At 41.7% G+C, this 17,562-nt stretch overlaps 1 protein-coding gene across 1 annotated transcript in view; it reads right to left on the reverse strand.

The window, feature by feature from the left end:
- Positions 1-2,407: 2,407 nt before the first annotated feature.
- Positions 2,408-17,562, reverse strand: part of LOC138751743 (integrin beta-1-like) — a 178,361-nt gene continuing 163,206 nt past the window's right edge. Inside the window, exon 15 of the mRNA XM_069914445.1 lies at positions 2,408-2,601. The gene's annotated coding sequence lies outside the window, so the exon portion shown is untranslated. The remainder of the gene's footprint in view (positions 2,602-17,562) is intronic.

Genomic DNA, 17,562 nt, shown 5'->3' on the forward strand with positions numbered 1-17,562 from the left:
CATAAAATTATAGTGATTACATTGTAGCACTATCAATTCAACCTGTCAGTTGAGATTAATAGGTTTTAATCACCATAAACTCACAGGCATCTCTTATATGCTGTTGGCCTGATTCCAAAGCAGTACTGAGGGAGGGGATTGGGCGGTACAGTCTTTATTAGGAATCCTGAGGGGGAGGAGTTACAGTATCAGGGCGGGTCAACTAGTACAATGCATGTATTACAGTGTTCCACCACAGATATGTAGGCAATTAAACAAATATAAACAACGGACTGTGCACTACAGAGAGAAAAAAAAATAAAGTGCAAAAGTAAGAGTCCTTACACCATTTGACTAAGTTTTAATTCTCCATCCTATATCTTGACCCAATGCCTCTTTTTATACAACTCGCTACTGTGGTATCATTGGCGAATTTGTAGATGATGTTGTTGTCATTCTGCGCCACACAGACATAGGTGTAAATTGAGTAGAGCAGAGGGCTAAAGAACGCAGCCCTGCGGTGCTCCGGTACTGATGGAAATTGTGGAGGAGATGTTCTTACCAACCCTCACTGATTGTGGGCTGGAGGTGAGGAAGTTGAGGATCCAATTACACTGTGGAGTATTGAGTTCCAGGTCTTGGAGTTTGCTGATCAGTTTTAAGGGGATGATCGTGCTAAATGTCAAACTGTAGTCAATAAAGAGCATCCTGATGTATGCATCTGTGTACTGTGGAGAGCATTCTGGCTGGTTCAATCACTCAGGACCATAAAAATCTCCAGAGGGTTGTCAATTTGGCCTGGAGATCATAGGCACCAGACTTCACTTCATTGAGGACATCTATTAATGGTGGTTTCTTTGAAAAGCAGCCTCTATCTTCAAGGACCCCCACCACCCAGGCCATGCCCTCTTCTCTCTGCTACCATCAGGGAAAAGGTACTCCACCCAAAAGATGAGCACTCAATGGCACAAGGATAGCTTCTTCCCCACTGCCATCAGATTCCTGAATGATCAATGAAGTAAAGACACTGTCTTACTTTTTGTTTACTATTTTTTAAAAAACTTATTGTTGTAAGGTGGTTTATATGAATGTCTGCTCCATGATGCTGCTGCAAAGCAAAAATTTTGTGACTTGTTCATGACAATAAATTCCAATTCTGAAAAGAGGCAGGTTACCACACTCTCCTTGGGCACCAATACAATTGATGCCTGTTCAAAACAGATGGTTATTATCCCCTACCAGAGTGAGATATTGAAGATATCCATGAATATGTTGGTAAGTTGGTCAGCACAGAGTTTTAATGCTTGACCACATACTTCATTCTGACTGGATGCTTTCCTCGGATTCATTCTCCCGAAGGCAACCCACACTTTATTCCCAGATAAGGACAGGAGAGGATAATCAGGGGACATGATGGTGCGCAGTAGTGGTTCTTTTTTGTTCTTGTGGTCGAGTCAGGCATAGAAGGCATTGAGTTCATCAGGGACTGAAGCTTTGCTGTCTCCTACTACAACGACTGCATAGATGTCTTCAATGGATAGGAGGTTGGTTGAACGTGATAAATTTTGTTGTGCCTGCCATTTTCAGCATTTTCTGGGAACTCAAGTTTGCAACCTTGGCCGTCATGTAACCAGTCAGTATAATTTATATGCTACACCTGTAAAATTTGTGGACATGCCATACCCTCTCAGACTTCTGAGAAAGTAAAGGCATTAGTATGCCTTCTTCAAAGATGCCTTGATGTTCTGGACTCAGAAGAGGTACTCTGACTTGTCGCTGCTCATTCTCTTTGCTACCATCCCCACAATGTATTCAGGTGCATGGTCCCTCAGCCTTCCCTTCCTAAAGTTCACAATAAGCTCTTTGGTCTTGGTGACAGTCAGAGGAAAATTGTTGTTTTGGCACCACACAACCAGATTCTCCATCTTCATCCTATATTCTGACTCATTGTTACCCATTATTTGGCTAACAATCCTTTTTACTGCATATTAAAAACAGTTTCCCCATTTATGTTTCTTAATTTTGATGGACAATTATCACTCAGAAATATTAAATGTTTCTTTCTCCAAAGTTGCAACCTGACTTATAAGGTAACTTGGTCTATGTCAGTAGATGAACAATTCAATTAAATTCAAATTACTGCATTCCACTTAATTTAGAGATACAACACAGTAACAGGCACTTCCACACAAATATACCAATGAACTGAAAAACTCTATACGTTTTTGGAGAGTGGGAAACCTATACAGATGTTGGGAGAATGTACATTATAGAGAGTGCCAGATTGGAGCCTGGGTCGCTGACATTCTAATAGTGTTTCACTAACCACTACATTAACAGTGCCACCCTGGAATCATAAAGATTTAGAGCCCAGAAGGTTTCATTCATAACTAAATATTGTTCATCTTTAGCATAACTTGTGATGCTGTTTCAATGATGAAAAATTCAACTTTTAATTCTTTAAAATCTTTTTCCAAAAAGACCTGCATAACATTGATTTGTACATTATTAACATGTGGTTTCTTCATAGGATATTTTTGGACTCTCAAAACCAATACAGAAGAGCGGCTGCCCTCTAAGTCCCCTGTGGTCACAATGGTGCATTTCATTTCTTGCAAATATCTGGAATACAATTGATATATTTTGTTATTGAATTATAACATAAGCTGATTTTGTCTACGTGTTTTGTTTTGTCAGTAAGTTAAGTTTTATTTTTAAGTTGAAGGTCATCTGAATTCATTCACAATGCAGATTTTCTTAGTTTATCTTTAAATAACTAGGATGGCAATGTAAATCACCTCCCACTGTATCCCTTTTAAACAACTATTCAAACAAGTTTATTTAATCTAAGTGCTTCACGTTTCCAGGAAACAACATTAAAGTGGACTATTTTGCTAAATCACGATGTTCTGTCAAAAAGGAAGGAAGCACATTTCAACCTATATTGTACTAGGAGTATAGCATAGAATAAATAATAGTGGCTATGCCTAGTCGATTAAAACAATCCAGCAAAATTTGAATTCTGTTTCAAAACAATTGAAAGCACACAATAAAAGGCATTAAAATTGTGCTCTTGTGTTCTTGCCTGTCGCTGCTCGCCGCTATGAATTCTTTTGTTGTTTATGTCATTTTGCTCACACAGCAATAATGAAGGTGTGAGCGATGGAGTGGGGAGACAAGCAGGGGAAGGATTTTCCTATTGGAAAATAGGAAGAGATAAAGGACAGATGGTTCTAGATCAGAGTAGGGGTTACTTGAAAATGGAAAATTCAACATTTACCTACAGTGACCAATTACTTCTTGTCTTCTTTGCCTCTTGGACCCTCCCAAAACCTTCCTGCACTATTGCTAAGTTGCTTCTTTCGTACAAGGATTACTGTGATTATTTATAATCTACTTTTTTATTTATTGTCTCTTTTTTAATTCAATTATATATGCTTTTATTTCATTGTTTTTTTTTCAAAGTATACGTTCAGCGACAGCAAGTAAGAATTTCAGTGCATTCCCTCTCCTTTTTATGCTGGAGTAGTGGGCCAAGCAACCACACGGTTAGATGGGCTGAATCACTGCCCCATTCGGTTGGTAATAAGATGGTGCTGGCCCCCCTTCCCTTCTCAGGAGAAACCCATGTTTGGCGACACGTGTTGCCTGGGAGATATCGTCTCTTCCTAGTTGCACATCGCTGGGCAGGGAGTGACTCTGCTCATTCCCACAGACCAATGCGCCCCAGACAGGAAGTAGGTCATCCCCAAAAAGCAACGCAAGTGATTCATATAAGGTCAGTTAGTGGTTCACCCTTGTGTTGTGTGGACATACTTAATTTCAGTAGAACAGCCAGGAGCAGTCACTACAGTGGTGGCCCTGACGGTTCCAATGTCTTTGGAACCCACCTCAAAAGCGACAAAAGTCAGGATGCTGATGCCACTGCAGTTGCCACGGCTGTGGCCAAAGCTGTGGGGGTGCATTTGCTGCACTTCTGGGATAATCAGCCCAGGAACTGGTTGCACCTGGCTGAGCCACAGTTGCAAGTCAGAGGCATTGTCTCAGAGGATACCAAGTTCTGATACATCGTCAGCGCCCTGGACACTGCTGCTGCAGCCAAAGTAAACTCCTTCATGGAAAATCCTCCAATGGAGCGTAAGTACAAACAATTCCGGCATTTCCTCCTTGATTCCTTGGAACTCAGCTGGCACGAGTGCAGTGTCCGCATCCTGAATATGTAAGGCTTGGGCGATAGAAACCTCTCCGAACTCATGCACTAAATGGTGGCGTAAATGGATGGGCACACAAACTATTCTTGTTCAAAGTCCTGTTTTTCTCCAAGCTACTGGGTCACGTTTCCTCGGCAGACATGAACTTCAGTGCCCCACACCAGGCAGCCAAGGAAGCTGACAGACTTTTCTGCACCCTGCACCAGAGCTTGGTACATGTGCAACTGATCTATGCCATCAGTGCCTCTGGCTCAACCCATGTACTGTGGATTCCCCCCCATCGATTCCTCAACAGTAGCTGCGACCCAACCCCAATGCAATGAATGCTCAGACAAATGTAGTGATTACTCTTTCTACCACTACAGATGGAGCAAAAATACCCATTGGTGCATCCCTCCATGCTTGTACCCCAATGCCAAGTTGAGTGCAGCAACAGGAAATGAACAGGCCAGCAGCAGATAGTGGCCTTGGCTGTTGGCATGCATAAAGGCCTCCTCTACCGAAGGGACAAGCGGACAAAGAGGATTTTCTAGTCGACACAGGTGCAGAGATGAACATCATCCTGCCAACATACTTTGAGCTCAAGCACAATCCCAAGGGCCTCCTCCATTCCAAGCTTCGGTACCATCTGGTCATAATCCATGTTGTGGGAACTGTTCTCTGTTGGAAGTGTACACTTGTGTCCGTTGGGCAAGCAGAACTCAGAGCCACTTTCCTCCGGGCACACAAGCTCCTGGTGGACATGAACAGATACCACTTGGTCAACACTACCACATTCCAGTTATACCCCCTCGCACTATGGTAACATTCCTTTTTTCCATTGAGCATTCATGCTCTGGACAGCAATGAATGTACCCTTTTACTGGCCAAGTATCCGTCACTGTTGGCGCCCAATTTCCATGATGCTAAACCAACACATCAGCACCATATTGAAACCACTGGACCACCAGTGTATGCATGGGCACAGTGCCTCCCACAGGACAAACTCCTCCAAGCCAAGACCGAGTTTGCTACAATGGAGGAGTTGGGTATCGTCCACCATTCAAACAGCCCATGAGTGTCCCCACTGCACATGATCCAGAAGAACTCCAGTGGTTGGTGTCCATGTGGTGACGACAGATGACTCAATGATGTCACAGTCCCAAATAGATACCCCATCCTATACATCTAAGACATCGCTACATGGCTCCAGAGTTGCCAAATTTTCTCGAAGGTGCACCTCATCAGGGGGCACCATCAGATTCTGGTGCACCCTAACGACATCCTTTGTGTTGCATGGACATACTTCATTTCTGTATCACCACCGTTAGCAGACGCTACACTATCTCCCTTCAAATCTTAGTCTTTAAAAAGGGTCCTGTTGCAAAATTTTGACTGTCTATTTCTTTCTGTGGGTGCTGCCTAACCCTCTAGCACAGGGGTGTCAAACTCAAATTCATGGAGGGCCAAAATTTAAAACTTGGACTAAGTCAAGGGCCGAACTAAATATTTATTGAAAATTTTCAACAACATCTGCATGTTTTCTCTTCTTTCAAAATATGTAATGTTAAGCTTTTTCTTATTAAAATAAATGTTTAATAATAGTTTTGGATAAACTCTTTCATTATCATTGTCATTGGCCCATTTCCTTTAGCGTCTGAAACCGTGCACATGACGAGTCAATGAGGGATGATTAAAGCAGTGGTCTTCAAACTTTTTCTTTCCACCCACAGACCACCTTAAGCAATCCCTTACTAATCACAGAGCACCAATGGCACAGGGACGCGAGTGGAAAGAAAAAGGTTGAGAACTGTTGTATTGTGGTAACTCCACATCTGATTAGGTTAATTGTTAGGCAAGTGGTCAGAGAAGGACACCCCCCCACCCCAAGAAAGGCTTAAATCACAGGAACAAAATAAGCTTCTGTCTCACTGCTCCCAATCTTACAGTCCTGATGTGGAATGTGGGGTCGCAGCTCCACGTTCACCTGAGATCAGGTGCTGTCTGTGTGGAATTTGTACGCTCTCCCCTTGTCTTGGACCAACAGGTCGGTCGCCTGATGAAGGCACCCGAACCCCCCGTTGAAACGCCAACGTCCGGGGTGGTGGAGGAATTGGCTGAGAAGAGTGCGTTGCTCCCACCCCCCTCCCATGGTTGGAGAGGGATTAAACTGCGATCTCACGGCGCCGGGCTCGTCTCCAACAAAAGGAGCGGGAGGCAGGGTCCGCCGCGCACGGAGCGAGGGGGAAGGCATCGCCAACGAGACGTTCGGTCCGGCGTCGCCGCTGAAGCGCAGACCCAGCGAGGATGGTCCCCAACTCCAGCTGCGTCTGTGTGACCGGGAGCCGGGCGGGCTGAGTGCGGCACTCCGATCCCCGGGATTCGGGACTCTGAGATCCCTCCACACCTCCGGCGTCTTAATTTTCACCTTCAGTGTGCATGCGCTATACTGGCGCGGCGGCCAGCGGGCCAACTCTAATATATATTTAATATGATCTTGCGGGCCAAATTTAATTATATCGCGGGCCAAATATGGCCCGCGGGCCAGAGTTTGACATGTGTGCTCTAGCACCTCTTTGCTTTCTCATAATTTTGGCATCTTCAAAATTTTTTTTGTCCCTAACTTTGTTTATTTTCCACCATTTCGTTATTCACTCATATGATTTCTCCTAACTCATGGGGAAATCACAATATTGCTAATCTTTTCTTTTTTGTGCATATATACAAAGATTTAATAGTCTTTTTGTACATCTTATTCTATAATGAGAGTAAGCCACTTCCTCTTTCCATATCAATTCTTTCGTTCTGTGAAATTTTCACATGTATCAAGGTATCTGCTCTTTTTGGTAACATTATAAGCTCTTTCCTTTGATCTAGTATCATTTTAACTTTTATAGGCCATATAGAACAGTACAGCACAGGAACAGACTCTTCAGCCCACATGTCTGTGCTGAACATTACGTCCAAATCAAATGTAAATTCTGTTGTTTGCATTAGGTCAATAACCTTCCTTCTCCTTCATTTTCATGTGTTTATCTGGAAACCTTTTAAATGCTGAATCTGCTTCCACCTCTATCCTTGGCAGCCCATCCAGGCTGCATTGTAAAATATTTGACCTGCAGATCTCCCTTAAACATCCTCCCCCTCACCTTAAATGGATATCCTCTACTGTGTGATGCTTTTACCCTGGGGACTGTCTGGACCAGTTATCTAATTGAATTTTTATGCATTATAATTGTTTTAAACTATGTATTAATTCTTTGCATGCCAAGCTTGGCTCATTAGCAGACATTCTTTTTAATGTAACATTCTGATCTCCATGGCCAACCATACTTTATATTCCCATCCAAATACAATATGCTGGAGGAACTCAGCAGGAGAAGCAGCATCAGTGAGTAAAAAAACGAATGTTCAATGTTTTGTGCCAGAAGCCTTCATCCTGACTGGGAATGTAGAGATGAGAATCTCGTGCAGTGAGATTCAATCTTTTTCTTTCCATTCACTTTAAGTATTCCCTATGCCACAGGTGCTCTGTGAGTGGAAATAAAAAGTTTGTAAACCACTGTTTTAATCGTATCTAATTGACTCGTTATGTGCACAGTTTCATAACTCCAAAGGAAATGGGCCAATGGCAATTTTTCTCAAGCAAAATATTTCAGTAACAATTGGGTCTAGAGCAGTGATTCTCAATCTTCCCTTCCCACTCACGTACCACCTTAAGCAATCCCTTACTAATCACAGAGCACCATTGGCATAGGGATAACTTAAAGTAGCATGTGAGTGGAAAGAAAAGGGTTGAGAATCACAGATCTAGTGTAAAGACGACAGGGTGGCAGGAGTCCATGTGGAATTGGTGAGCCAGTGAGAGGCAAAGCATGACTGACAGAAGCAGTAGATTGGCAAAGCCAGACAAAGAGAGAAACAGATGAAAACCATTAATGGCAGGTCTCTTAGCATTGTGGAGGACAGAAGGATCCCTCAAAGTTGGTGAAAAAGGCATTTGGTATGCTGACATTCATTAGTCAGGGGATTGAGTTCAAGGGCTGTGAGGTAATGATGCAGCTCTATAAAACTCAGGTTGACCACATAGACCATATGATATACCCCAGATTGCTGTGGGAAGTGAGGGAAGAGATAGCTGGGAGAGTAGCTATGATCTTTGAGTCCTCTTTGGCCACAGGGGAGGTGCCGCAGGATTGGGGAATGGCAAATGTGGTTCCCTTGTTTACGTCTTAAGTCAGTGGTGTCCAAACTATTGGGGAGGATTCTTAAGAATAGGAGCTATGAACATTTGGAGAAGTACAGTCTATTCAACGATAGTCAGCATGGCTTTGTGAAGGGAAGGTCATGCCTCACAAGGCTAATTGAGATATTTGAGGGGGTAACAAAAGAAAATGTTGAAGGTAGGGCAGTAGATGTGGACTACATGGATTTTAGTAAGGCATTTGACAAAGTCTGCCATGAGAGACTTGTTCATGACGTCATGAGGCATGGGATCCATGGATCTTCGGCTGTGTGGATAAAAAATTGGCTTGCAGGTAGAAAGCAGAGAGTAGTAGAGGAAGGGAAGTATTTTGCCTGGAGATCAGTGACTAGTGGAGTAACGTAGGGATCTGCTCTGGGACTCGTGCTCTTTGTGATTTTTATAAATGACCTGGATGAAGAGGCAGAAGGATGGGTCAGTAAGTTTGTGGATGATATGATGGTTGGAGGAGTTGTGGATGGAGCTGAAGGTTGGTGAAGATTACGTTATTATGCCGAGTTGGGCAGAGAGGTGACAGATGGAATTCAATCCAGATAAGTGTGAGGTGATGCATTTTCGAAGGTCAAACCAGAAGGCTGAGTACAGGGTTAAAGGTCAGTTAATTAAGAGAGTGGATGAAGAGATAGACCTTGGGATTCAAATCCATACATGGTCGCTGCACAGGTTGATAGGATAGTTAAGAAGACCTATGGGATGCTAGACTTCATTAATAGGTGGAATTGAGTTCAAGAGTAGAGAGGTCATACAAATCTCTGGTGAGACCACACTTAGAGTATTGTGTTCAGTTCTGGTCACCTCTTTATAGAAAAGATATGGAAGCTATGGAAAGGGTGCAGAGGAGATTTACCAGGATGTTGCCTGGATTGGAAAATAAGTCTAATGAGGCAACGTTAGCAGAACTGGAACTTTTCTGTTTGGAGTGTAGAAGGATCAGAATTAGGATTTATTGTCATCAACAAGTCATGAAATTCAGTGTTTTGAGGCAGCATCTTAGTGCAAACAAACATATTACGATCTTATGACATTACTATATATAAAAAATAATAACAATAATAGTGAATGTAAGGCAGTGTCTTAGGTTCATTGATCATTCAGGAATCTGATGGCAGTGGGGAAGAAGCTGTCCTTGTGTCGCTGACTGCTCATCTCTAAGCTCCTGTACCTTTTCCCCAATGGTAGCAGAGTGAAGAGGGCTTGGCCTGGGTAATGGAGGGTCTTTGAGGATAGATGTTGCTTTTTTAAGACACCGCCTCGTAAATGTCCTCGATGGAGTGAAGTCTGGTGTCTGTAATGTCGCAGGCCAAATTAACAATCCTCTGGAGTTTATTCTTGTCCTGAGAGTTGGCGGTAATGATGCAACCAGCCAGAATGCTCTCCATGGAACACCTGTTGAAGTTTACAAGAATCTTTGGTGACATACTGAATCTCCTCAGATACCTCACAAAGTATAGCTGCTGGTGAACCTTCTTTGTGATTCCATCAATGTAGAGGCTGCAGGACAGATCCACAGAGATGTTGACAACTGGTCATTTGAAGTTCTTAATCATCTCCACTACTGAGCCCTCAATGAGGACTGGGTCATGATCCCCTGACTCACATAGGAACATAGGAAGTAGGAACAGGAGTAGGCCAAAATTGGCCCATCGAGCCTGCTCCGCCATTCATTATGATCATGGCTGATCTAATTTATGTCCTAACTCCACCTACCTGCCTTCTCCCCATATCCCCTAATTCCTCTATCATGTAAAAATTTATCTAACCGAATTTTAAATATGTTTAATGAGGCAGCCTCAACCACTTCCCTGGTTAGAGAATTCCAAACATTCACTACTCTCTAGGAAAAACTATTTTTCCTCATCTCTGTCCTAAATCTACTCCCCCGAATCTTGAGACTGTGTCCTCTCATTTTAGTTTCCCTGGCCAGCTCAAAAAACCTTCCTACAGCTATCCTATCCATACCCTTCATAATCCTATATGTTTGGGGGGCGTGGCAAGATGGCGTAGGGAACAGACGTGCCTTCCAGACCTCTCCTGACTCTGATTTATTGTTTTGTCTTTAAGTGCCCGTTAAAGTTCTTTTAAAAGTTTATAAATAATAAGAGGTGCTGGATCAGTGCCTAGTGGTTTATATGCAAAAAAAAGGTAAAAAAAAACATCAACAGACTGTAAAAAACTACATTTTCCAAAATTGTCTGGGCCTGCTTGTTTACAAGAAGCCAGGACTCAGCGTAGAATGGATCCAGAAGAAGATGTACAGAATTCGGCATTGAAACTCCATTTTATACCGGTAAGGCTCTCTGAAGGTCGCATTCAGCAGCTTTCAGAACAAAGGGCTGGCCGGGTGCCAGTATTTCACACAACGGCCACTGTGAGTGCTGTTACTGCGACTTTGACAGTTGAATCAGCTGGGGCGCCACCAGCTGGAAAGTTAAAGAGCTGTCATTCGACTGCTACAGTGGTGGCGCTGCAAAATGCATCTTCAATTACAACAGTTCTTCCAGACATCGATTCAGTGAAGATGATTAAAGAGATTTGGCTTAAAGATAATCCTGATCTTCAGTCTCCTGGCATTGCTGGGGGGACTTTGAGAGGGATTTTTATACGAAGTCAAACTGCTAGAAAAGATACTAAATTAAGGGAAGAGACAGAAGATCGTGTGGTCTCTAAGGAACAGCAAGACCTCATTATGCCTGAATCTATTTCTGTTGAAATGTTTGTTAAGGATCTTGAAGATAAGATGTATTCTGTATTGAGTCACTTAGCTAATTTTGTGAACCCGTTTATTTCCAAGATTAATGCGATGGCGGAAGCCATTAATGGAGCTTTTAAGCATGAAACCATTGAAAGATTTGAAATGTGTGATCAAGGTTTAGTCGATGTACAGGATCAACTGCAAGATGAAAATAGAATAATTGAAACATTGCAGATCCAAAATAAAAATTTAGCAAAAAAGGTTGATTATTTGGAGAATCAATCTAGACGGAACAACGTGAAAATTGTTGGTTTGCCAGAAGGCATAGAAGGACCAGATCCAAGAAAATTTTTTACTGAATGGATTCCACGAGTGTTAGGACAGGATAAATTCCCTGAAGGTTTAATACTGGAACGTGCTCATAGAGTTTTAAGAAGAAAATCTTTTTCAGGACAGAATCCAAGACTTGTTCTGATCCGTTGTTTAAACTATTGTGACAGAGAGACAATTTTACGTACGGCTATTAGAAATGCCCAGCAAAATAGATCTCCTTTGATGGTTCAGAATAATCCTGTTTTCTTCTATCAAGATTTGAGTCAAGAAATTATGTTTCAACGACGCAAATTTAATTCTGTGAAAGAATGGTTGTGGAAAAAAAGACATAAGGCAACATTCAGGTATTCTGCGGTACTGAAGATTTTTCAGGATGGAAATCAGCCAAAGTTCTTTGACAATCCTAAAGAGGTTATGGACTTTGCTCAGTCTCTACCAATCATGCAGTTTCAGGAACGATGTAGTCCTTTAAGGTCTCCAAAGAGAGTAGAGATGTAAGGTGGGATCCAGATTTTTAAAAGAAATGGAAGCAATGGTGACGTTGATTTAAAAAAATAAATCTTTTATCTTTTTTTTGAGAAGAGTTTAAATAGTTTAAATAATGATGATAGTTTAATGAAATGGGAGTTGGGAGAGGGAACTGGGTGAGCACTAGTTTCCAGAAGTCATCAGCTACCTGTGAGTTATCTCACACCCAATATTTTGGGGGAGTTACCACTTTGAGCGGTTTAAACAGGAGGAGGGAGTCGTGACCTCCAACCTGTTTTTTTTTCTTTTTAATTTTTGGGTTAAGAAGTGAAGGTTTTTTTTAATTATTTTTTTTAAACTCTTTTTGTTTTCTGATTGTAATTGAGAGGGAATTAGGAGGTTTTTTTTCTCTTTTTTTGGGGGGGTTTCTCTTTTTTCTCTCTTTTTTAAGAGGATGATGTCACAGAAGATAATAAGTCAAAAATTGAGGATGTTGAATTAGATGAAGAGGAAGATGAGGGGAAAGGTGATAAGAAGAAAAAGAAGAAAATCAAGTACAAATACATTGAGGGAGAAGAGTTTAATAAAATTAAGTTAATTTTGATAGAGAATTTTGAAGATGATATAAATGAAGAATATGGAGAATTTTATAAGAGTTTGAACATTTTTTTTCTTTTTTTATATAAGGGGAGGGGAAGGGAATAAAAAGTTTATCTGATTGTTTTTCTAAGGGATGTTTTTGTTCTCTCGATGAATTATAAAGGAAACTTGGTATTAATGGAAATTCTGTATTTATGTATTATTAATTATGATTTTTTGTATAACATATGTGGTTGATATATGATTTTAATATTTGAACTTAGTTTTAAAGTAGATTTCATTTGTTAAATACATGTATTATGTTTGATTTAAATCTATGTTTAAGGGTATTATTTTAGTATTGATTTTTTTTGTTGTTAGTAATTTTTTTTGTTGTTAAGTTTTATCCTTTTTTTGTAAGTGGGGTTTTTTCTATTTTATTTACAACATTGTTAATTAATTCTTCACTCTTTATTTGGGGGGGAGGGTTGGACTAATTTTAAATTAGATGATTAATGTTGTGTTATAATTATTGGGGGGTTAATTTGTGTAGTTTAATGATGTAGTATTCTAATTTTTATTATCTTATTTTTTATTATTTCTTTAAATGTAATTTTTATTTTATTCATGTCATAAAATTTTAAATAAAGTTTAAAAAAATATAATCCTATATGTTTCTATAAGAAACTTCCTCCTGAAGTCTACAATCATCTCCTTGGTTTTGCTGACATTGAGTGCAAAGTTGTTGTGTTACACCATTCAACGGGCTGGTCAATCTCCTTCCTGCACATTTCCTCATTGCTGTTTGTGATTCTGCAGACAACTGTGGTGTCATCGGAATTGGAATTGTGCCTGGTCACACAGTTGTGGGTGTATAATAAGTAGAGCAGTGGACTAAGCATGCATCCTTAGGGTGTGCCTGTGTTGATAATCAGTGATAAGGAGACAAGGTTTCCAATTTGTACTGACTATGGTCTTCCAATGAGAAAGTCAAGGATCCAGTTGCAAAGTGAGGAATAATTTTATTGAAGACGAAAATGTAGTCTATGAAGAGCAGCCATATATATGAATTGTTGTTTTCGAGGTGATCCAGAGTTGAATGGAGGGCCAGCAATATTCCATCTGCTGTGGAGTAATTGTGACAATAGGTGAATTGCAGTGCGTCCAGATTTTTACTTATGCATGTGCCTTGACCAGCCTCTCAAAGCATTTCATGACAGCAGAAGTTAATGCTACTGGGCAGTAGTCGTTGAGACAGCTCCCACTGCTTTTCTTGGGTACTGGGATGATTGATGCCCTTTTGAAGCAGGTGGGAACATCTAACTGCTACAATGAAAGGTTGAAAGAGGCCATGAACACTTTGGCTAGTTGGTTGGCACAGATTTTCAGTACCCTGTCCAGAACACCATCAGGGCCTGATGCCTTGCAAGGGTTCACCCTCTTGAATGATGTTGCCCTCAAAGAGTCTTCAGCCTTTTCAGAGATTCTAGTAGGCACTATAGAAGATTCTAGTAGGCACAAGAGGAGGCTTAATAGAGATCTACAAGATTATGAGAGACATAGATAGGGTGGACAGCCTGCACCTGTTTCCCAGGACAGGAATAGCAAACACCAGAGGACATGAGTTCAAAATAAAGGGAAGGAAGTATAGGGGAGACAACATGGGTAGGTTTTTTACGCAGAGAGTTGTAGGTGCCTGGAATGCCTTGCCAGGGATGGTGGTGGAAGATGAAACATTAGGGGCATTTAAGAGACTCTTAGACAGGCATAGGGATAGAAGAAAATAGAGGGTTACAGAATAGGGTAGGTTTAGTACTTTTTTTTAAGGAATATCTGGATCAGCACAACATTGAGGGCTGCAGGGCCTGTACTGTGCTGTAGTGTTCTATGTTTTATAAAGTGTTCAGTTTTGGTAACCTCATTATAGGAAGGATGTGGCTTGAATGCTTTAGGAAAGGGTGCAGAAGAGGATAACCAAATTGTTGCAGAAGAGGATAACCAAATTGTTGCCTGGATTAGAGAACATGTCATATGAGAAAAAGTTGAGTGAGCTAAGGCTCTTTGGAGCAACGGAGGATGAGAGGTGACTTAAGTGAGTGGATGACAATTTAGGGGAGGTGTCAGATGTATGTTTTTTTTAAAAACATACAGAGTGGAGGGTGCGTGGAATGCATTGCGGGCAATGGTGGTGGAGACTGATACAATAGGGATATTTAAAAGACTCTTAGATAAGTACATGGATGGAAAGTTATGGGCTATAGCAAGGAAGGGTTAGATTGATGTGGACTAGAGGCCCTTTTATAGAATGTAAAAATGCGACTATAAAGGTGGAGATTCTCCGCCCTTACATCACTGACCCTATTTTAATAAATGCTCCAGGAGCGGCTCTAAGGCGCCGATTCTGACCCCTCTACAGGCTTTTGTCAGCGGTGGAGCGGAGAGCTCCACCTCGCTTCATAAATGTACAGCCGCTGCAAGTTGACACCATCAGCCCGTGACCCAGGAGCTAATAGAATATGGGCCCACTGCAGTCACGTTTCCTGGGAGCTGCTACATTACAATTGAATGCAGCATACATTTTCCAAATAGTTCTCCCGCTCAATTTGAACCTGAGAGTACTGTTATCACCCATAAACATTGCCAAATATTCCATCACAGTACACCTGACTCAACATCAAATGCGGAGAGAAGGGCAGATCTGACGAGGCTGTGATGAGTGATGTTGCCAACCCTCTGCACTCACATTTATATCTGTACATAATGTTCAAGAGTTGCCAAGTGAAAGAAAAAACAAGTTTAAAACAAAATTGAAGAATTAAATATCGAACCTGGATAAACAAAATAAAGGAGAGAGGGGGAGGCAGACAGGGGAGGTGCGAGGGAGAAGAATGGAGGGTATAGGTAATGAGGAAAGGAGGCAAAAGTTGAATGGGGCAGGTGCCAGATGAAGGTAAAATCAAGTAGAAAGGATCAGGACATGAACTGGCATACTTTCTTCAACCTCCTTTCATCTTTTTCCCTCTCTTCCTTCTCCTCGGCTCTTCCCTTGTTCTTGGTTCCCCCCCCTTCTCTCTTTCTCTCTCTTTCATGTCCTCTCCATTCCATATTTCTCTTCCCCACATCCCTCTCACTCCCTCCCTCACTTCTCTCTCTCCCTCCCTCCTTCTTGCTCACATCCTCTCCCATTCCCATTACTCCACACCCCTTCTCTTTCTCTCTCTCTCTCCCCCCTCCCACCATCCTCCCTCTTTGCCCCACTTTCTGTTTGCTGTGCACCCTGTTCTCTGATTAAGAAAAAAGGACAGAGAAAATGAACCGGAGATAAAGAGAAGGGAAAAGCAGGTGTGGAAAATGCAAATAGATGGAGGAGCACAGCAAGAGCCAACAATGGAAGCACAGAGATGGAGAAACAAGAACAAATCCGGACGGGAAACAGGCAATGGAAAGTAAGAGCTAGGCAGAGACAGAAGATTTTCTCTGCCTTGCTCATTATCTCCCCATGTTCGTGAGCATTTTCTCTATTTCTGTTGTAAGCCTTTATCTCTCTGGCTTTGAAAAGCATACTGTAAAACAACAGAAAAAATAGGTAATAAAGGGCTGCATATTGTGAGCAGCTGGCTATTGGGGTCTGGCGACAATAGAACTATGTCTGCGTGTACTTCACCCATCCACAGTTTGGCCACCGGATCCCTCGGGTCACCTGTTTCATGCTATATTTTAATGTATTGGCTTCTGGCATATAGCTAGTCTTTGACCATCCGGAATGTGTCAGCTGTGCATCCCAGGGAAACGTTGACAATGTCGTTTCACAGATGCCCAAGGTCAACTCCTGCACTGGTTCCAGTGAGAGAAGGTGCTTGTGTGGACAGGAAACAAGAATACTGGGAAACAGTTGCCAACTCAGTTAATGTATGTTTTAGGTATTGTGCTCCCTGGACCGTGCCAGCCTCTATCTGTAGCAACTGGGTATTCTAGCAATTAGAAAGAGCATTAATCTTTCACTTTAGTTAGAATGGATGATCTTGGGCGAAAAGATATCACAGATACTCCCCAGAATAGGGGATGATCCATAGGCAGGCTGTGGGCAAACACATCAACAATAAATTCCAATTGCAGTCTCTTATTTCAGTTGGCGTCAGGTGCGACAATGATAACTAATACTGGAGTCTCTGAGACCTGAGTGTCTGGCAGCGTGAGCTAAAGAATGATCAATGGCCGTCTTCGTTACCCATAATCCCCATGCAGCTGGAACTGCTCTGCATTTCCCAGCCATTGCTCGGCGCACATGTTAGACCTCGCGGTGACGGGCTTCAATTGCCCCACCTCCGTTCTTCATAAAAGTGGTGCAGGAACAGCCTTTTAGGGCTGCTCCACAAAAAGGTAAGTTCAAGTTTTTCTCCATGGATGGATCCGGCCTGGCGTAAAAACACCTTGGGTTTACAGAGGTCGCACAACACTGTTGGAATCTGCTAAGAAGATGTGACAATGCTGGTGACTGTCATCTAATCATTTGTCCAAAAAAAGAATATTCTTCATCTCCCACTGATGGTGCTTGACCCGTTGAGTTCCTCTAGCAGATTGTTCTTAGCTTCAGATGACAGCACCTGCAGCCTCCTATACGTCTTCATATCTCCATCATTAGCTTTGCTTAGATTTCAGACAATGGTTTCATTTTGAACTAAATCTCTTTCAATCTTAACATAAAAATTCTATCCCATTTTGAACATTCTTTCCTTTAACAACTAGGTTCCTCATTAATGCTTTCTTATTGTATAATAATGTTGCATAATATCACAGAATTGTTTGGCACTGGTGCAGACTTGTTCTGGTGATCCTGATCCCAATGAAATTGGCCTTTGTCAATGGAAAGAGAGTGTATATTTTCAAATATAAAATGTGCAAATTTAAGAGGGGAGAGAGAAGGAAAAGAGATAAAGAGCATGTGATCTGACTGATGGCTGGTTGGATAGGGAAATTTATTGATGGAAGAATGGAGATCAAATATTTTGCATAGTCTATTATGTCAATAAATTGAGAATAAGGATGTCATATAGTCA

Source organism: Narcine bancroftii, chromosome 1 (genome assembly GCF_036971445.1).
Source record: "Narcine bancroftii isolate sNarBan1 chromosome 1, sNarBan1.hap1, whole genome shotgun sequence".
Classification (NCBI taxonomy): domain Eukaryota; kingdom Metazoa; phylum Chordata; class Chondrichthyes; order Torpediniformes; family Narcinidae; genus Narcine; species Narcine bancroftii.